We start from the raw sequence: 21,023 nt of genomic DNA on the forward strand, positions 1-21,023 counted from the left end.
TGGTCTCTTTACAGTTCCTACCAGGGCGGGTAGACTTCCGTCTTGTCAGATCTACTTTGTGTGTGTGTTTAAAACTAGGACCCCCAAGGTCTACCAATCAGGGCTAGGTGCAGAAGAGATATGGCTAGCATGAAAGGACAGGGTACCTCTGAGCATGTTCTGAGCCTGGGAATTTGTTCTCTAAACCAGAACTGATCCCACAGACCCTGCCCTCAGAAGTCCACTCCTGATTAGCCATTTCTTCTTCATTTCAGCAGCCTCGCTTCATTTTCCTGTTGCTATTGTTAAACACACTACAGTGGTACCTTGGGTTACATATGCTTCAGGTTACATACGCTTCAGGTTACATACGCTCCAGAAATAGTACCTTGGGTTAAGAACTTTGCTTCAGGATGAGAACAGAAATCGTGCTCCGGCAGCAGCAGGCCCCATTAGCTAAAGTGGTGCTTCAGGTTAAGAACAGTTTCAGGTTAAGAACGGACCTCCGGAACGAATTAAGTACTTAACCCGAGGTACCACTGTATACAGCTGCAAATGAAATGTTTTAAGTGCAATATATAATGTGACATTAGATGAGCCTTATGGAAAATTCAATGTATTTTTACAAACGCCTTTTTTTTAAAAAAAATCATTTTCAGAAAGTTTTTTTATATGTGTGTAGATTCCATCTTGGATGTCCAAAACGCTTGCTGATCTACTCCAAATCAGCCAGAGATCTACCAGTAGCTTCCAATCTACCATCTGCCCACCCCACAGTTTTCATAATGAGCATATTTGAGTGGTAAAGCATTTTTTCTGAACTTTACGGAGTTCATTTATGGAGGAGATGGCTATTGATGGCTACTAGCCATGATGGCTATCCTCTGCCTCTGCTATCAGAGGCAGGATGCTGAACTAAATAGGCCACTGGCCTGAGTCACCAGGCTATTCTTACGTTCTAATGTGTAGCCCTCAAACAAGGCGCAAAAGTAGTTGGCAATATTTAGCATTCTTGTTTCCCGTTGGCATCTGTCAGCCTCTGGGGTGCAGTCAAACCACTGGATACACAGTGCCTGCTGTGGTTGCAGAGAATGGAAAATTGTGACAGCTGTCTGTGGCATTGTTTTTCCTGTGTTACCAGGACCAAAGTGACCTCTCCCAGGCACAAGCCTGGGCAGTGTGAAGGGAGGTCCTGGGATGCCCAGATAAAAAGACCCTCCTCTCGGCCTCACTGACGTGGTCCAAAGGAAAGCAGAGCAATACATTTGGCAACAGCTGGAATGAGGCATAGAATGTTGGTTTCTGCTCTCTTCACTGTGCAGCGAAAGTGCTTGTCACGAGACAAGGTGTTTACATTCCACAGTCAATTGCTGTTGGAGTTTCTCACGGGAAAGGAGACTGGATGTGACGTACACTGGTTTCCTGTTTTTCACTGTTCTCACTGTGTTGTTCTCTCCGTGCTTTAGAGGAGAGAGGATGCTTTCTCTGCTCCGGCAGAGGCAAGATGTTTTTCTGTAACCTACCAGCTTTGAAGTGTAAATAAAGTAATATAGAGTATGTGGCACGTACTCCTCATCATTCCGCTGTGCACGGGACACTGCAAATTCAATAAGGCGTCATCCAATAAGGTTTATTCCTTAATCGCCCAAAGATGTCCCACAAGGCAGTGGTATGTTTTGAGGTTTTTTTGGAAATTTAAGAAAAAGATCCTCAAAGAGTATTTTCAAAATTTAAAAAATTCAGACATGTTCAGACTTCTAATTTGGAAATAGTGCAGTCTTTGAAAATGCTACACAATTTAATTGCTAAGCTCTGTTTTGGACTACCGGCGATCATTGCCAGGATTGGCACAGTGCCTATGTTGCTTACAGGTGTTAGGCAACAGTGAATCAGAGTGTCTGACCCTTGTGAGGGAAAGTCACCCTTTGCAAGGGTCCTTAGATGACCTATTGGGTCCATTCCAGTGCTCAGATGCTGTGATTTCATTAGCAGTAAAACACCACCAGTGTAAATCTGAGCTGCGAGAGCAGGGCAGTGAAACAAAAGATTCCCACCTTTGCAACTTCTGCTGCGAGTTCATTCATTCCCCTTCCGCGGATTGTAATGATATGGGTAAGTACAGTGAGAAGCAGAGGGCCTGGTATTTTTTGAGTCTGATTGCTAGCCACAACCTGCTGACAGTGGAATTAGAAACAGCCTGCACACACTGCTTGCTATTTGGCTGACAAAATACTAACAGAGCAAATTATAGGTTGTTATTCTTTTGCAACACGGCCCTCAGGAATTTGTCTTTTGCAACAGAGTCTACCGGCCCCCGAGTCCCTTGATGGGCTGGGCATTGGTCAGTGTTACCTCCACTGAAGGCTGAGCGAAAGGAAATGACGGAGGCGGCCAGGGAGGGAACGCTGTCTTTTCCATGACAGCTGGGTACTTAGTTTGGCATTTCCCTGCAGTGCTTGGTCATTAGGATGATCACTACTTCTCAGCTTAGCATCCCTACCTGCTGGGGCTGCTGCTTGCCGAAACTGGGGCTCTGACTTAGGAAACTGGTCTACTTGCTGTTGGCGGGGGCGATGCGTGTGTGTTACAGTTCATCTGAGCCCTTGTAATGCATATTCTGTGAGCCAACGTCAGCCCTCAAGATTAAAGCAACAGCTCTTGGAAGAAATACACCTTGCATAGATTTGTTTTATTCTGTTAGTTTAAAATTCTGTTCCGCACCATCCGTACAGCTCTGCATTGCTTAGCAAAACATCCAGAAAGGCAGCACAGCAAAACCAAACCAAAACTACCCATTCACATCTGTCAAAGTTACTGGCAAAGTTAAAGGCAAAGTTGGGAAGTATCAAACAAAACCACAAAAGAGGTAGAATCCAGCATGCAAACAAAGACTCCACAGGACTAACTGTACCTGCCACATACTGTAATATCTGGCTATGTTAGCATCTTCCTTTAATAATATTAATAAATAATTATTTTATTTTATTTTTTTATAACCCACCCATCTGGCTGGATTGCTTCAGCCACTCTGAGCAGCTTCCAACACATATAAAAGCATAATAAAACATCAAACTTTAAAATTTTTATATTATTTTACATCAGCAACCTTTGGATTCTCTCCACTTCAGTGGTCATAAGAACTTGACTATTATTTAGATCTGAACTATGCCTTCAGGTTGAGTAAAGGGCAGAGGAGAATGGGGATGTTAAGTTTGGCACTTTTCTCTTTTCAATATTATTTTTTAAAAAAACAACAACCCACATATACCGTATTTTTCGCTCTATAAGATGCACTTACTCCCTCCTAAAAAGTAAGGGGAAATGTGTGTGTGTCTTATAGAGTGAATGCAGGCTGCGCAGCTATCCCAGAAGCCAGAACAGCGAGAGGGATCGCTGTGCAGCGCTCCCTCTCACTGTTCTAGCTTCTGGCTTAGCTGTGTGAAGCCTCTTCAGGGCAGGGGGAGCCTTCATCCCGCTGCCCTGAAGAGGCTTCGCGCGGCTATCCCAGAAGCCAGAACAGCTGCGGAGCGATCCCTCTTGCTGTTCTGGCTTCTGGGATTCAGAATATTTTTTTTTTTCTTGTTTTCCTCCTCCAAGAACTAGGTGCGTCTTATAGTCTGGTGTGTCTTATAGAGCGAAAAATACGGTAGTTAAGCCATAAAATAGTGGGTGGGTCAATATACTCCCCTGAAATTAGATCATTTCAACAACATGAAATTAAGTAAATGTAGCCTTTGCAAGCTCTGTGGACACTGCCAGCAAGAGCTCTGGCTTCAGCTGATTAAAATGAGAGAAGCTATTATTTATTATATACCATATACCTATCCTGTCCTTCCTCCAAGGAGTTTGGGACAGTGTGGGTGCCCACCTTTTTTATCCTCACAACTTTGTGTGGTAGACTGGGCTGAAATTGAGCTTATTCCTAGGTCACCTTGTGAGTGTCATAGCTGAACAGATATTTCAATCTGGATGTCCCCAGTCCTGGTCTGACTGTACAAACACACACAATCTGTGAATGTATGCGTACATTCTTTAAATAAAAATAAAAATGCAGGGTAAGGAAGGAGATAAAAATCACTCCACATCTGTTTAGCCCCTGTTGTTGTTGTTGTTGTTGTTGTTGTTGTTTTAAATCAGCCAAAGGCAAAAAAGAAAAGAAAAAAGTCTATCTGTATTTCTGGAAGAAAAGAAATCAAGTTGAGATTGTAATGTATTCCTTCTCATTCATGTCCATTTTTCCTGCTCCCATTCCACACCTCCTAGAACAAGCCCTCCATGTGGCAATTGTGTAAAGGTAAATGAAGGAAAGAGCTGTCAGCCAATACATTATAGAAACATATTACGCCGATAGGCTGTTAACATCCATTCTATCACAAAAAGTTACAAGATGACAGCAGACGACTCATCCTAAAGCTGGAAGAAGAGCGCAAGCTGAAAATGTTAATTTTCAGCTATCTTGAAAACCATAGGTGGTCTTGGCATGGAAAAAATATAGTGCCTCCAAATATGAATCTCTATGGCATAGCAGGAGGCAGGTCTAACCAGCACTGTCACCATATGTGTTTGGGATTTCTCACACCATAATTAATATTCATTCTGCAGAAATGAATAATTTAATGCAACTTCTTGCGCTCAGAGATACAACCAAATGGGCACACCAGGAGAAATAGATTGCTGCGCCGAGTTGTTGTTTTTCTAATCTGGATCAGGAAAACTAGATCAGCTCCTAATAATCAGGACACAACTTTTGAGCAAATGGGGCACAGATGAAACACAATGAAGAAGACCCGTTTCTAGTGGTAAAAAACGGGCAACATTTCTCAAGGGGGTAGACTCCCCCACCTTTGATGTTCAGTATGGGGGCATACTCTTGGAGTCAGTGATATTTTCGTTGTATTGGTGAGGAATTCAGCTTTGCTGTTACTTTGAATATATCCCTATCAACTTGATTCCTGCAAATCTCCAAGTGGCACATCTAGTAGAATCTTGAGATTATGTTTTGTTGATAACTTTGGTCATGTCTTCCCACCCATTTTCTGTATACAGAGTCAAAAAGAAATCTCACCCCAAAACTGTGTAAATGGAGGGGGACAGGTTTTTGTGTGAAATTCTCATGTTTGCTGGGATATGACTCTTAACTTAATTAACTTAATTAAGCGTGGAGGTAGCCTGAGGGTGTGTGTTCACCCCCACCCCAAATTTGGGACCCAGTGCTTTTTTCTGGGGGTACGCATACCCCTAAACATTTGTGAATCTTTGTACTTTTGTCCATTTACTGTATTTGTTTTTCCTGATATGAACTATAAAATGGTGATTTTCTTGAGTCAAAATGAGAGTACCCACCCAAAACATTTTTTTAGAAAAAAAGTACTGTCAGGACCTCTCCCTGGATACACATTCATTCATTTAACACATTCATTCCTTCAAATCTGTTTTAGCACTTCCTCCAACCCTCCAGTGCAGATCTGAGGAGATCATTCCACAAGAGGAAATCCTCATGCTGACGTGACATGCTAATTGGCTACTACCTCATGTTTACATTTTGGCTCTGCTCTTGTCAATGAGTCCTACACCATTGCAAAGAACCATGGAAGCTGCTATAACAGGGGAATTTTTAAGTCCCCTTCAAGCCTGCTCTGACGTTTTGGAAGACTGTGGGAGCCCTCCTACTTTTTCAGCCTAGGTAGTTTCTTATTATGGTGCTGGAGGAGACTCTTGAGAGTCCCATGGACTGCCCTGAGTGCTCACTGGAAGGACAGATCCTAAAGCTGAGACTCCAATACTTTGGCCACCTCATGAGAAGAGAAGACTCCCTGGAAAAGACCCTGATGTTGGGAAAGATTGAGGGCACAAGGAGAAGGGGACGACAGAGGACAAGATGGTTGGACAGTGTTCTTGAAGCTACGAACATGAGTTTGACCAAACTGTGGGAGGCAGTGGAAGACAGGAGTGCCTTATGTGCTCTGGTCCATGGGGTCATGAAGAGTCGGACGCGTCTAAATGACTAAACAACTCTTCCCTCATCTTACTCTTCCCTCATCTCAGTTCCTTAGCCACCTCTGTTGTTTTTCTCTCTGATTAGGCAGGGCCCCGGCAAGGAGCACAATCCAGTGTTATCCCCAAAGGACACACCCTCCTCCCCACTTATTTTTGAGTCTTATTGGCGGGGTTCCAAGGAACTCAGGTTTGTCAGTGGCCTTAGATAAGGGCTGACCCAGGAAGACTCGCCTGCCTTCAGTCAGCAGCCTGAGCCTGCTGGGCTTCCCCTCAGAAGACAAAAGGCAACTAAATGTTTGTGCCTGCTGAAAGGACCCAACACTCAGTTTTGAACCGGTGCTGAAGAAAGCTCAAATTCAGCCATGACCTTGCACCTGCAGGTTACGATGCAACTCAGGAAACCCCATCTTTGCCCCTTCTTTCCTTGGGACAGGTAATTATTTGCACTGTGCTCCTTCTTCTTGTCTCTTCCCCGGCATTTCCCTAATCTTGCTGTCCCTGATATCTCAGGTTACTCCAAGCCCTCTCATTTGTACTTGAACTCCCCCCCCCCCTCAGTGTGTCTAGACCTCCACTGTTGTTGCGCCTGGTTAATGCCCCTCTTCACTCCACATAAAGCCACCCCTCCACCTTTCTCTACCTCTCTGTTTAAGCTTAAGGTCCAGGCAGTGTGGGTTTTTCGAGTAGCCCGTTTAACGTGCAACAACTAACTATCTCTCTGTTTTCTGTTTCTGTGCAGCTGCAAAGCCATTTTACTTATTGCCTGCCATTTTGTGTAAATACACATTTGCATTAATTAAGATTGGCAATTGTTGGTGCTTCCATATTTCCCCAAATAAACAAGGCAATATTGGTATTTACAGAGTAATTGCATCCATTCCAATACTGTCTGTAGCATGCAATCATCTCCAGCAAGGATTCCCCACATAGTTTTGTCTGCAAACATGCCTGCAGAATGCGTTCGTGTTTCTAAGATACATGGGCAGATCTGGTACTACAGGGGAAAACATTACATTATGGGATTCTACCGTAGGCTTTCCAGGAGCCAGGGAAAGTTGGGGAGCCCATCTGTGGAGCACCTGGAGTCTTCTTCAGCATCTTTTATATGGAAGTAACCTGCATCTGACAGGCTACTTCCATATCCAGATTTCATGTTCACAGAATATCACCATCCTTTTGTTCAAGGCACAGACAAAGCCTTTTAGGTTCAAGACACAGACAAAGCCGCATGCATCTTGGGACCAGGATACCTAAACGGTCAACTCATTCTCTACTCACTCAGTTGATCACCTTGTTCTGCAGGAGAGGGAATCCTGCTGATGCCATCCTATAAGGCCTTTAGTCTTCTAAACTGAAATCTTTCTCCCAGTTGGTATCTCTATTAGATGTGAATTGATTTTATAGATGTGCTGTTGTTGTTTCAAAACAAACACACATGCACAAACACAGTTTTTATATATGTAATTGCTTCAATTGTTTTTGTGTACGGGGCTGTTTTATATATGCTTTTTAATATATTGTAAATTGCTTTGGGGTACCTCATGGGAACTGACTGAAAACTGTAATAATGCTGTGCACATATATCTTGTGGTGTGTGTGTGTGTGTGTGTGTGTGTGTGTGTGTCCCAATTAAACCAATACACTTAGACTGAAGTTTATATTTAGTGCCTCTGCAGTTCAGCTGGCCAAGTTAGTTTAAATCTAAGTAGCTTGCTGCAAAATAGACCACTGGAGCTGTTCCCTTGCCATCTCTGATATTTGATTGTTTATGTTAGCCAGTTACACACACATTCACAAATGCTGGGTAGCATAGTGTAACCAGGGCAGTGGGGGGAGGACATTGTCACCATTCTGCAAGGTCTCCGGTTTTCTGTTCTGACTCCTGCAAATGAAGCTGCAGGCTGTTCTGTCTGTCCCTGGTTTCCTGTGTCTGGATTGGTTTGAGGTCGAGAGTGGTTTCCTGTTTCTTTGAAGCTCAGGGTTAGTCTAATTGAAAGGATATGTCTTGCGAATATGTGTCCAGTATGGTTTAAAAAAGAGGAGTCCGGCGTTTGGTGCTGATAGCCACTAACTAAACAGAGAAGGCTCTGAAGGATAATTAATTAAAGGAAATGACTGAGTTAATGTATGAGAGGTGATCTACAACATTCATCCATTTCTCCTGAGATGGTTGGGATGGATTATTGGCCCTTGGTAAGAAGTTAGGCAGACAGGGAAAAATAGGGAACATTAATGGGGGCATAATATAGTACTGATTCTTCCCTGTTGTTTGGTTGCAGTTTGGTGTATACTGTATGAATGCAAAGGGAATGATGCACAGATATGTTCACTGAGAATAGATGTTCTTTGATGCAAGAGAGCTACCAACAGGGCCAGCCCTACCATTAGGCAGAGTGAAGTAGCTGCCTCAGGCATCTGATGCTGCAGGAGGAGGAGGAGTGCCAGCAAGGCGTTGGAGGACAGCACTATGTGTTGTTGGCTAAATATTGTGGGATTCAGAATCAATGAAAGGAAGCACTTTTTTCCAGGATAACCATTCCAGGAAACCAATAATGAGTATTCCAGGTTCGGTCAGTCAACCAGCTACAAATACACCTAACAGTTACCTCGTTCAACCCACATTTTGACCAGCTTCTTCGCGAGAATATCATGGGGGACTTACGTTCTTACATTATTTTCCTCAGGCAGCCAAACATCTTGTGCCAGCCCTACCCATCAAGCATATATCCAAGTTGACATCATAATTACTGTGGAAGGAAGGTAGATCCTATGACTGTTTAGATGTGAAGAAGTTTCATACTTGTTTAAGGAAGTTGTTGTCACTGTGCTTGGTATGGAAGCTGCAGGGTGTGCAACTGCTAGGTATTTAGGGGGTCACCTGGCTTTACACATATTACTCTGGTGTAGAAAGATCTCTTAGCTCCTGAGCTCAATTCAAGGTTTTGTTGCTGATGTTTAAAGTCCTAAATAACTTGAAGCTAGGGTCCAGGGGCGCCGACTTATAAAAAATATTGGGGGGGCGGGGGCCCATACCGACTTTTAAAAAATATTGGGGGGGCGGGGGCCCATACCGACTTATAAAAAATATTGGGGGGGGGCCCCAAGACCTCCAAACCGCTGCTGCTGGGGGAACGAAAGGGGTGAGCCCCGGGCTGCCCCGACCTTAAGTGAACCTGTGCGGGCCCGCCCTTTGCGGCAGCCGATCGGCTGCCGCCGTGGGCGGTGAATATTAATGAGCTAGGGGGAATCCCCGCTTCTCGCGGGGCTGACGCCAGCCCCGCGAGATTGTTGATGGGTCGAGAGCCCGCAACCCCACCCCCTCTCTAGATCGGGAGTGGCTTTGTTTTTCTTAAATTATTGGGGGGGGCAGAGCCCCCCCAAACGAATTTTTCAGGGGGCTCGGGCCCCCTCAGGCCCCATGGAGTCGGCGCCTATGCTAGGGTCCCTACAGACACACCTCTCCCAGGTCAAAACAAGCCAACATTTATGTTCTTTCAGGGAGAACCAACTGGTTTTTCCAAGACCAGTGAATCGTCAGTTGCTGAAGTTGTGAAATCAGGCCTTCTTGGTGGTAGCACCCACCCCCTGGAGTTCTTGCTTTCAAGAAGCCCATGAGGTGGGAACAGTAATGAGCTTTGAACCCCAGTTTTAAAAGTATAATTGAACGAAATACTTCCCTGACCCTTAATTTCTAATTATCTTATACATTTCTAATTATTTTATACATTGCTCAGTTTTATCTGTGATATACAATTTTTTCGTTCTGCTTTTTATAAGATTTCTATTGAATTTGCTTGAATTGACATTGACTTTTCTTTTGATTATGTTCCATGTAAACCACTTAGAAAGTTTTATTGCATTAAGCAGTATATATATATATATATATATATATATATATATATATATATATAAAACCCAACCAACTAACAAAAACAGAGCAATGTCTCAGCAAGAAAGCCAACACTCATTTGTTGTATTTTATCTCATCCCCTTCCCTCAAAATTATTTATAGCCATTGGTGTTGCCTTATTTATATGCTGGTTCCCTCATTTGTCTGTTCCCTGCTGAGTGAAGATTTTCCTATACTAGTGAATGCTATACCACTCTATACTACTAAGCCTAGGAGGTCTTCCATGTTGGGGTTATTCCCTGTCGCTTGGGGGGTTTTCCCACAATTATTCATTTAGCAGTCAAACCAGCTGTGGTGCCTTTTTAATAACAGATAAGATATAGGGAGAAATGAATCACAATTCGGGAAGAAAGTTAGCAGCCAGTCAGAATCTTGTGGAGAACATTAAGTAGATCAAATTCCCATAGCAAAGCATCAAACGGGGACCCACCACAGGCCTGTGTGTCGCTAGGGGAGGGACTGAACAACTCAAAACACATCAAGGAGGGGAAAAAAAGGTCTCCCAGAAATTTAACATGGCCTGTCATAACCAGGCTCTTGATAACCCTCCTTCTTTTGAACTTCTAGACATGCTACAAAGAAGTTTATCAAGACAGACAAAGCAAGCTAGTTTTCTGGGCCCAGGAGAGGTCAGGTGTCACACAGTGACTAAGTAGCTCAGGAACAACAGCCAGAACCTGCCACCACTGCCCAATAACACCTGCTGTTGGAGCAGGTTAACCCACCTTGTCAAATGATAAGACCGGCCCTGAGTGTTAGGGGGTCCTGAGAATCCTATCTTTGGGCGACTTTTATGGCCTATTTAGTACTGTAATATCATCCCTGGTTTTACAAAATTACAAAAGCCATCCTGCCCTCTGATTTGATCCTGGAATGTCCCTATTCTCCCCACCAGCACTGCCAGCACTGAGCTTGGGGAGGAGGATGAGCCAGAGCTTGTCTCAGGTGAGGATAGTGGCTGCTGCTGCTGCTCTGTGGGATCATCCAATAGTAATAACAATAACAATAACAATAACAATAACAATAACAATTTACTATTTGTACCCCACCCATCTGGCTGGGTTTCCCCAGCCACTCTGGGTGGCTTCCAACAAAGATTAAAAATACATAAAAATGTCACACGTTAAAAACTTCCCTGAAAAGGCCTGCCTTCAGATGTCTTCTAAATGTCAGGTAGTTGTTTATCTCTTTGACATCTGATGGGAGGGTGTTCCACAGGGCGGGTGCCACTACCGAGAAGACCCTCTGCCTGATTCCCTGTAGCTTTGCTTCTCACAATGAGGGAACCACCAGAAGGCCCTTAGAGCTGGACCTCAGCGTCCGGGCAGAACGATGCGGGTGGAGATGCTCCTTCAGGTATACTGGACTGAGGCGGTTTAGGGCCTCTGCTGCTGGCCTCCTCCCTCAGGCAGCTTGTAGCAACTGCTAGAGAGTGGGCAAGGAGGAGGAGAGACTGCTGCCACATAGGCCCAGACCCATGTGGCACGTTGGCTCTGAGGGGCAGGCAGGGGGCAGGGCCGTCCTGGGTGGGAAGAAAGGGGGAGCAGAGAGGAGTGCAAATAGCCTTGGTTGTTTTCTTTAAAAATGTTTCGTGCATCCATGCCTGATCTTACCAAATCTTTCCCAAACTTATTTATTTGTGTGTGTTTTTCTTTTCATAAATCTACCAAATAATAAAATAAAATAAAACTGAGATTAAGGGGGTTTGTCAGGATGGTAGAAGCAGTGTATACTGTGCCCTGTATTTGTGTGGTGGCGGCACTCACCCTTCTTCTGGTAGGAAATGCTCTGGGGAGGGGGGACACCAACAAACGGGGGCCAAGGAGGGTCAGTTGTGGGGGGAGATGAAAAATGTCCCTATTTTCATCTGAGGAATGTTGGAGGGTATGTAGTCTAGCAGTTGGGAGATCAATATGGAGTGGATCTAGGACATTTAAGATGTAGTGAGTGCTTAGGGATGTTTTGTGCACTATCAATCCTTCTAAGACATTTCCGCAGTACAGGTGACACACACAACTTATGTACATTCAACTTGTGTGCTTTCAGCTTTATGTGTTTGGTAAAAATAAAATAAAAAATGAAATGGGGAAAGAGGGCAGGTGTCTGGGGAAAAGACTTTGACAATCCCACCCACCATAGAACCCAATGTGTGTTGACTATGCACAATTTTGGTTTTATGCACTAACCCCAGAATATAACCCCAGCATGAGTTGAGACTCGCCTATGGTGCCCTTGGCAGGCTGTTCAAGTGAGCACTTTGCCACAGCCACATTTGGTCAGGCAAAAACAGTGTAGGTGATAAAGCTTTAAAAGTGGTTGTGCCCCTTCGGAGGATGTGACAGGGACAGGATCTTTCATTTTAATCCACTGGATGAAATCTATACATTAGGACATGGGGAGCCAACATGGTGCCCTCACTGGCCATGCTGGCTGGGGCTGATGGAAACTGGAGTCTTAACAACATCAGGAGGGCCACAGCTTCCCCTTCCTGGCTCCGAATAATCAGAGCATGAGGCCCTTGGCTTCTGTGTTGCACCAGATAAAGAGTAGCCAGTTGCCTATAGTCCTAACGCTGACGCAGTGTGAGATGTGCCCTTTTGATTTTAGCAGCATTAGGAGCTAAACTTGCGCTAGGAAACAAGTTTCCATTGGCTTTGGCTGCCGGAGTTTTAAATTTCCGTGTCTCCATTTCTCTGTTTCGCTTAAGTTCACTCCCTACTCGCTGGCCTAATGGGCTTTTGCAGACATCCCAGAGATTTGCTGCTTATGATAACTGGCCTACTGAAGGTCAGGCAAATCCTTATCTCTCTCCCCACCCCCACCCCTGCCCTCTTAATGCTGCTTCTTTTTTGCCATGAGAAGCGCTGAGGAGCAGGTGCAGATCTCACAGCGTGGACTCTGCAATGTTTCCACACAGTGCATCCAGAAAATGCATGCCTGCAGGGTAGAACAAAATTATCAGTGTTCCCCCATGAGGGTCCGGCACCTCGAGAGGCTCCCGTCAACTACAGAGCAGTTAGCTGCATGGCTGAGCACTGGCAGTAAATGCTTACTTCAATTGTGGCAACTGCCACTCAGAGGGTATGCATTTAATCTTGAAGGATAGATGTCTCAAGACATCCTCCCAGAGTGGCAAAGAGGCTTGGGGTGTAGAGGAAGCATTACTGGAGAGAGACCGTGACGGGGAAATGCCCTTCTCTTAAAGCGATGCCAGGGCAGTTAGCAATGTGTGTGTCTGTATGCATATCTATACAGTGGAACCTCGGGTTAAGAACTTAGTTCATTCTGGAGGTCTGTTCTTAACCTGAAACTGTTCTTAACTTGAGGTACCACTTTAGCTAATGGGGCCTCCCGCTGCTGCCATGCCACCACCGCACAATTTCTGTTCTCATCCTGAAGCAAAGTTCTTAACCCGAGGTACTGTTTCTGGGTTAGCGGAGTCTGTAACCTGAAGCATCTGTAACCTGAAATGTCCCTAACCTGAGGTACCACTGCAAATCTACATGGATATATAAACACTTTGCACCAGAAGCTTCTGTCGTATTTTTGAAATCTTCTTGACAAAGGGGACGCAGAGAGGAAAGATGGGGCAGTGGTTTTGTTCTGAACAGGCAGGTGGTTTTCCTCACTGTCTCCCCGCTAAGGCCATGCAGGGCATTGCTATGGCAATCTGCTCTCCAATCCCACCCCCCTTAAGGAGTCAAATGCATTTCCAGTCACACTAGGTACCTGCCAGCTCTTCTTCTTTTCTCGGAGAGGTGGTCATTTCTAACCTTCCTACGAATGTCCCACTACTTTAAAAGTTCACCGTGAGTATGAGTGCCAAAACCCTTTTTTTCCCCTAGAAGAAGAAGACTGGCCACGTCTATACAGTCACTTCCTGCAAGTTCTGCTCTGAAAGGAAGTGTGATCACATTCTTTTTTTTACTTCATTCAAATCATTCCTCAAAACCTTCCCATTCTAAGAAGCTTATGTCACCCCCTTAGTTCCTTTACCAGACTGAATGGAACCTGTATATATGTAAGTCAGGCATGGCCAAACTTGGCCCTGCAGATGTTTTGGGACTACAACTCCCATCATCCCTAGCTAACAGGACCAGTGGTCAGGGATGATGGGAAGTGTAGTCCCAAAACATTTGGAGGGCCAGGTTTAGCCATGCCCTGATGTAAGTGAAATAAATGCACATTTTTGCCCTATTTCCCCACCTATGTTCCGCCCCTTCATTTGTTGTCTCTCCTGTGTTGAATTTTTCTTGGTAAGTTTCTTGAGACAGTGGCCTGACCTCTGCAGAACACCATAGCTCAGTGGTAGACAATCTCCGATACACGCAGATGGTCCTAAATTCAAACCCCAGCATCTCCAGGTAAGAGAACCTAGCCTGAAATCTTACGAGAGCTGCTACTAGTTGGTGTGGAAGGTACTGAGAGAGGTAGACCAGTGATCTGGCTTGTTTTAAGGCAGCTTCTCATGTTGCTATGTTGTGGTTTACAAGTCTCCACGCACCAACAAATACAAATAATATTTCTGTAACCCAAAACAATGCAGCCTGGAATAACTCCACACCAGTAGTGCTTCTGAGAGTGAACACAGATGGATTCTTGAATCGAACTCAAGACTGCAGCCTTGCTTAGTGCAGATAAGTGGCGTGCATGTGTGCGTGCGTGTGTAGCGTTCATTGTGCACTGGCACTCATCTGATAAATAGAGGGTCTATTCACACAAAACACTATTGTAGCACAGTCTCACACTTAGGCTCTGAAGTATAAATCTCAGTCCGAAGTGGTCTGTAAAGCTTTAAAAACATGAAAACAAAGTTTGTCATGTTTTTATTTTCTGCATTTAAACCCCAAATTTTCAGAAATAAAATGTTCCAGGTAGCTGACATCAGTTCACAATCCACGAGAATATGTAATCCATAATAAAAAGCAAGTAAAAAATATAAATACAATGAGGTAAGAGTGGATAAAAGAGATAGCCAGTTGAAAACATCATTAATAGTGCAATTTTGGCATATATTGTTTGGGTGGAGATCTGTATCGCAATATTCAGAAAACTGTGAATCTCAAAAGAAAATTGTATTTCGGTATGTGCTGGATTGAGAAGTGCGTATTGAGTAGTTTCTCATTAAAATGAAAACAAATTCAAATTTTGTCAGCCCTATAATCTGACCCATTTTTATTGTGTTGTATTAATGTCACTTAAGTGTGCCACTTTCAGTTTCTTTTACAAAGCATCATATTAAATTAAAATATATTTTGTGAACACCACTGTGTTTTCTTTCTAATCCCAAAATGGAAGGGGGGGGGAGAACAACCCACAAGAGGCCTTGCTGTTCAGCTGCGCATGGCAGTGGCCCGTGTGTCTCAAATTCAGCAGCCCCTTTGCATGCTCACGCACATGAAAATGTTCCCATGGGACTGGCAACCCACATAACTTCTGGGGGGGGGGACATTTTGCAGAGCCCAGTGCAATTCAAGGTTCCCACTCATGGAACTGTTCTTGGAAAGTTATGCAACCAGTTCCAAACTTTTCCATGTGAATGGGAAACCCAGCCAGATGGGTGGGGTATAAAGAATAAAATTATTATTAATGCATGTTATAGGATCACATCCAACAAGTGCCAAACATTAGGTCAGAATTGGCTGAGAGGTGGTTATAAGAAACCGACTGGTGTTAAATGCACAATTTTCCTTTAAAAAAAAAAAGGAAAGAGAGGGAAAAGAATGCATATACTGTCAGTTATTTTGGATTTTAAAACGCCAACCTGTAACTGCTAGAGTTGCCTAATTTTAGATAACTTACTGTAAAAAGTAGAGATACAGACACCCACCCACCCACAATTCCCTCCACCTAAATATATTGGTCTATTTACTAGGGTACTTACCTGTTTAAGACCCGCAGTTATATTAAGTAAAACAGAGTGCCTGAACTAATACATTTACTGAGAGCCTATTTGTTTTACTGAAGAATTTATTGCAGCAGTAATAACTGTCAGAGGAAAAGCGTGGTTAAAGTGCTTGAGAAGGGACCAACTGCATAGGGTATCTATCACACTATCGACTTCCTGACAGTGGCGTTGTGAACTCCTTTGTCATAAACTCAAGCACCCAGAGTCGAAACCTCGATCAATGAAAGGGGAAGCTGGTCTCCAGCTTTCAGAGAGGGCATCTTTTCTCTTTGACCCATTAGGACACAAATAACAGAGGTTCCCCCCTCCTGCTTCCCCCTACACACACACATGCACACACCCTTCAGTGAAGGCTTGATTTATAGCAAGCCTTCCGGATAGCTGCTAGCTAGTGTTTATATTTGAAATGACAGCAGCAGTACTTAACAAGGGAAAGAGTTAATATACAGATTGCCCCGATTACAGCCCTATAAAACGGCCTACCCCTGGAAGTTGCAAACTGAAATTCCATTACATTGTGTAATTACTTACTACGGTGGTATTTTGCTCCCCGCCCCCCACTCCCATTCCCCTTTTATTTCACATTCTTGGCATCTACCGTAAAGAAACAAGACTAGTACCCTTGAAAATATTATAGTGATTTTGAATGCATGTTCCATCTCCCTGGATAAAATTCATTGTGAGACTCAAAATGCAATTCATTGAAGAAAACTTTTCTAAATTGTTTCTTTCCTCTTCTGTGCTCTCTCTCTGTCTCTCTCTCTCTCTCTCTCACACACACAAAATAATAGATATATTAATGATTGTAGAATAATGACAATGTAAAGCTATACCACACATGCCTTACACATATTTGGTAAGCCAAGAGAGTGAGATGTAAGTTCTTCCTTCCCATGTAGATTCCCTATATTTGTAATCTCAACTGCAGCTGTGTTTAATCAAAGGAATATTAAAATATTTAGATTTAGGGTGGTGTGAGATTTCTCTGCATTGATGCTTTGAGCAGGTATGCCTCAGGTGAGGTGGTTCATTCTGCTTCTCGACTCAAGTTCCCTGCTTCATCATATCACCAAACCAACCAGGTCCCCCCTCCTACTCCAGTTACTTCTCAACAAAGTTGCCCAAAATGTGTAATATCCACGCACATGAGAGCTCCAGTTCTTCATGGTTTGGTAGGGTAATTAAAACACCACAGCAAAACTTATGATTGGGAAAGAGACAGCTTCTTCTGGTTGAGTTAGGAGATATGTGGATTTTCCCCCAGCCAGAACTCGATGGAACTCAGTTCCAGCACCTCTTTGGTGGGCACTATTGCCATTATAAGAGAACAAGGGAGGTGTCCATGGTGAGTTCTGGCACCTCTTTTTCTAGAAAAATAGCACTGTATTTGCCCCAAAGCACAGCACTTAGTTAAACTTAGTTGAAGCACACTTGATATTTTATTGATCACTCACCCATTGTTTTTGGGCTGCACACAACAGCGGACTTCCATTTCTTTCCAGGACCAATACTAAGAAACCACCTTTGTACTTTTCCTTAAGTGCAGTGCAGAAAGTGTATTGCTCTCGTTGGAATCTACAGGGAGACATAATCTTTCTTTACCTTTCCGACACAGAAGATGATGATGAAAAATTAGTGCAAGCAGAACAGAAGGGTGGGCTCCATATAAATGTGTTCTAATGGTATCATAAAAACCCACTTCATTTTTATGTGTTGCTATGAATGGCCACAAATAAAGAATTATTGCGAGAGCCCCAGCACCTTTCAGAAGTGTTGCATGAGTAACCTATTTGGACTGGTCTTTGGGTCTCAGGTTAAGTTGGGGGAAAAACTGGGAACATTTCAGCGCATTTAAACAAAGTCAAATGAGGCATGCAGACAACTCAAGCCTAAAGATGCTGTCATAGTTTGACCCCCAAAAGTATTGCACCTCATCTGGCTTGTTTTAAGCATTGCCTGATTTAGGAAATGTTGCACTCTGCCGAATTAGGTTTGATCCAGTCACCTAGTCCAGTAAACTTCACAGGAAGGTTCTTATGTAACCCTTGGAACACCCAAGGGCCAGGTTCATGCACTGCAAGGCTTATTTCGTACTGACCAGGGTGCTCATCCCAAACCTGGAGCCTTTTTGAATGGGTGCCTTGCCATACCATATCAACCTAGTATTGACTAAAGCACACTAAGCAAACAACAGCATAGTAAAAGTGGAGAGGGATCCAGATGTTTTAGAGACTGTGACATTTCTTGCTCATATACAGATGATGTAGTTCAAGTGGTAGCTCAGCAGCCTGCATGTTCTTACACTTCAAGCAGTAGCCTGGCCAGCCTGGAATATGTTTGGGAGCAGATGGGACCAGCCCTACCATTATGTTATGTAACTAATTTTTATGCCACTTTTCAGCTGAGAAAGTTCTCTCTCTTTTTTTTTTATAAATATTTATTGAGATTTTTTTTAAAATACCAAATGCAAAAATAATAAACAATATAACATGGATCATAACACATTTTTCAGAACTTCTTTGGACTCCCTCACGTCTCCCACTCCCACTTACATCATTATAATTTTTTTCCAGCAATTTAGCATCTTATTTATATTCTTAAACCTTGTTCAGTTAATTTAATCTAATCTCCAAAAATTTTGTGTTTCCCTCAATCTCACTTATCGTCAAATTCAGCTGAGAAAGTTCTCAAGGTGGCTCTCAAGAATAAAAAGATGCATACAAATACAATAATGCAAAAATATCATCATCATCATCATCATCATCATCATCATCATACAGTCATACCTTGGATCCTGAATGCCCTGGAACTTGGATGTTTTGGCTCCCGAACGCCGCAAACCCAGAAGTGATTGTTCCAGTTTGCGAATGTTCTTTTGGAACCTGAACGTCCGACGGGGCTTCTGCAGCTTCTGATTGGCTGCAGGAACTTCCTGAAGCCAATCAGAAGCCACAATTTGGTTTTCGAATGTTTTGGAAGTCGAACGGACTTCCGGAATGGATTCTGTTCGACTTCCAATGTATGACGACAATAACAACAAGAACAATAATACCCTGCCCTTCTGACAGGGTTGACCCAGCCACTCTAGGCATCTTTCAACAAATATAACAGCATAATAAAACATCAGCCATTAAAAAACTTCCCTATACAGGGCTGCCTTTAGATGTCTTCTAAAAGTTGTATAGTTATTTATCTCCTTGACATCTGATGGGAGGGCACTTCACAGGGTGGGCGCCACTACCGAGAACACAGATGATACAAATTCAAAAGCTTTCATCAGTATTAAAAACCCAACACATCTGTGTTCCAAAGCAAAGAATATTCTCTACAAAAAATGTTCAGAAAATACATGAATACTTAAGCGGCATCTTATAAGGGTCCCAGGCAGGTGGGTGGGGCAAGACGTTTCCAGCAATATCTCCCATGTAGCAAAGGAACGTGACCTTCTCAAGTCGCACATGCTAGGGGGCAGCCATGGCAACTTCCTTGGCTGTTGTTCTTAAACCTCCTTCCTGTTGAGTATAATAGTTTAATTGACACTGACATAGGAATGGCTGTGTGTTTGGTGAAAAGCTTTAACATGGGGATTTTCCATGGGGCTATACTGAAGTCAAGAATGGGCTCTCTGAGCTCTAACTGAATTCATAATAAACTCTTGTTGTTTTCTGCTAGCTTACATGTGAGTGTTTAACCTTAGATTTTATGAGAGGTAAAAAGGTAAAGGTAAAGGACCCCTGACAGTTAAGTCCAGTCGTGGATGACTGTGGGGTTGCGGAACTCATCTCCCTTTACAGGCTGAGGGAGCCAGCATTTGTCCGCAGACAGTTTTTCCGGGTCATGTGGCCAGCATGACTAAGCCACTTCTGGCGAAACCAGAGCAGCGCACGGAAACGCCGTTTACCTTCCCGCCGGAGTGGTACCTATTTATCTACTTGCATTTTTGGCGTGCTTTCGAACTGCTAGGTTGGCAGGAGCAGGGACCGAGCAACGGGAGCTCACCGCGTTGTGGGGATTCAAACCACCGACCTTCTGATCAGCAAGCCCAAGAGGCTCAGTGGTTTAGGCCACAGCGCCACCTAGGATGCCCCTTTATGAGAGGTATTGAATGGCAAATCACCATTTTGAAGGGAGTTGCCATTGGTTCTTTGTTCCCAGGCTCCATGGAGTAAGGGCATGAAAATGGCTCTCCCGGACCACACAGCCTGGGGGCTGGAATGCAGGCAAAATGGAGCCTGTGTGAAAGAGAAATATGTTTGTCAGCTCTGGTTATTTTGTTTCTAAGAAGGTGTTGAGCCTTGGACTGGCATAGGCCTTATGAAACTGTTTGGGTGTATCTGTTGGACAGCTTCTTTTTTCTGTTACGTTTTGAGGAAAGTTCTACAAGCAAAGTTTCAATTTAACTTATAGGTCTTGAGTCTGTTTTCATGCATCCAGTTGCTTCAAACTGCACAATATTAATGTCTGCAACACTTCCTTGGCGATTCACTTCTGTTGGGGCACAAGTTGCAAATGCAGCATGGTCTGGACTTGAGCATCCATGACCATTATCGGCACCTTCTGAGTTTTCATATGGTAGTAATAACTCTTGTTTTCTTGCTTGTTTACTTTAATAGGAGTGGATAAAATATTGCTTGGACACTCACGTGTAATATTTCTTCCTCTGAGCTTGAGGTTTTTATGGTTTGGCTTAAATGTATTCAGTTAAGAATCAATAAAACTTACTTTGGGCTCAGTAAGACTAAAATTAATTTAACAAAATCATCTGTAATTCAGGCTCTCTGTAAAGCAAGCCCTCCTTTTAATGTCTCCCATTAAATCACTGTGGGAGATGGTGAGGGAAAACAAGCCCATAATCAGAACTGCCAGATATTCGTGGATTTCCCCTCCCTTTCTCCTACTTAATCTGCTGCAAATGAGATACAAATTGTAAAGCACTTCGCACACTGAAAAGAACAACCACTTCCACCCCCCACAGACTATGAGCGGAAAAGGCGTTGGGGAGGTGCAATTTTGATAACGAAAAAGCGAAAATTCTCCTCAAGTACCACTGTTGAGATTTAGGTTGCTTACACACCATATATTTAAAGCACATTCCTTTCCCCCCCCCCCAAAAAAAAAATAAATCACAGGAACTGTAGTTTATCACCCACAGAGCTACAATTCCCAGCACCCTTAAACTACAGTTCCTGAGGGCTTTCGGAGTGTGTGTATGCTTTCAATGTGAAGTGT

General features: G+C 43.6%; 1 long non-coding RNA gene across 1 annotated transcript in view; it reads right to left on the reverse strand.

Moving 5' to 3' along the window:
- Positions 1–18,814, reverse strand: part of LOC307200878 — a 47,105-nt gene extending 28,291 nt beyond the window's left edge. The window contains exons 1-2 of the long non-coding RNA XR_013832462.1: positions 18,581–18,814; positions 17,249–17,369 (exon numbers count right to left, since the gene is read on the reverse strand). This is a non-coding gene — a long non-coding RNA (uncharacterized lncRNA). The remainder of the gene's footprint in view (positions 1–17,248; positions 17,370–18,580) is intronic.
- Positions 18,815–21,023: the final 2,209 nt, after the last annotated feature.

The sequence above is a fragment of the Podarcis cretensis genome (assembly GCF_951804945.1).
Source record: "Podarcis cretensis genome assembly, chromosome: 1".
Classification (NCBI taxonomy): domain Eukaryota; kingdom Metazoa; phylum Chordata; class Lepidosauria; order Squamata; family Lacertidae; genus Podarcis; species Podarcis cretensis.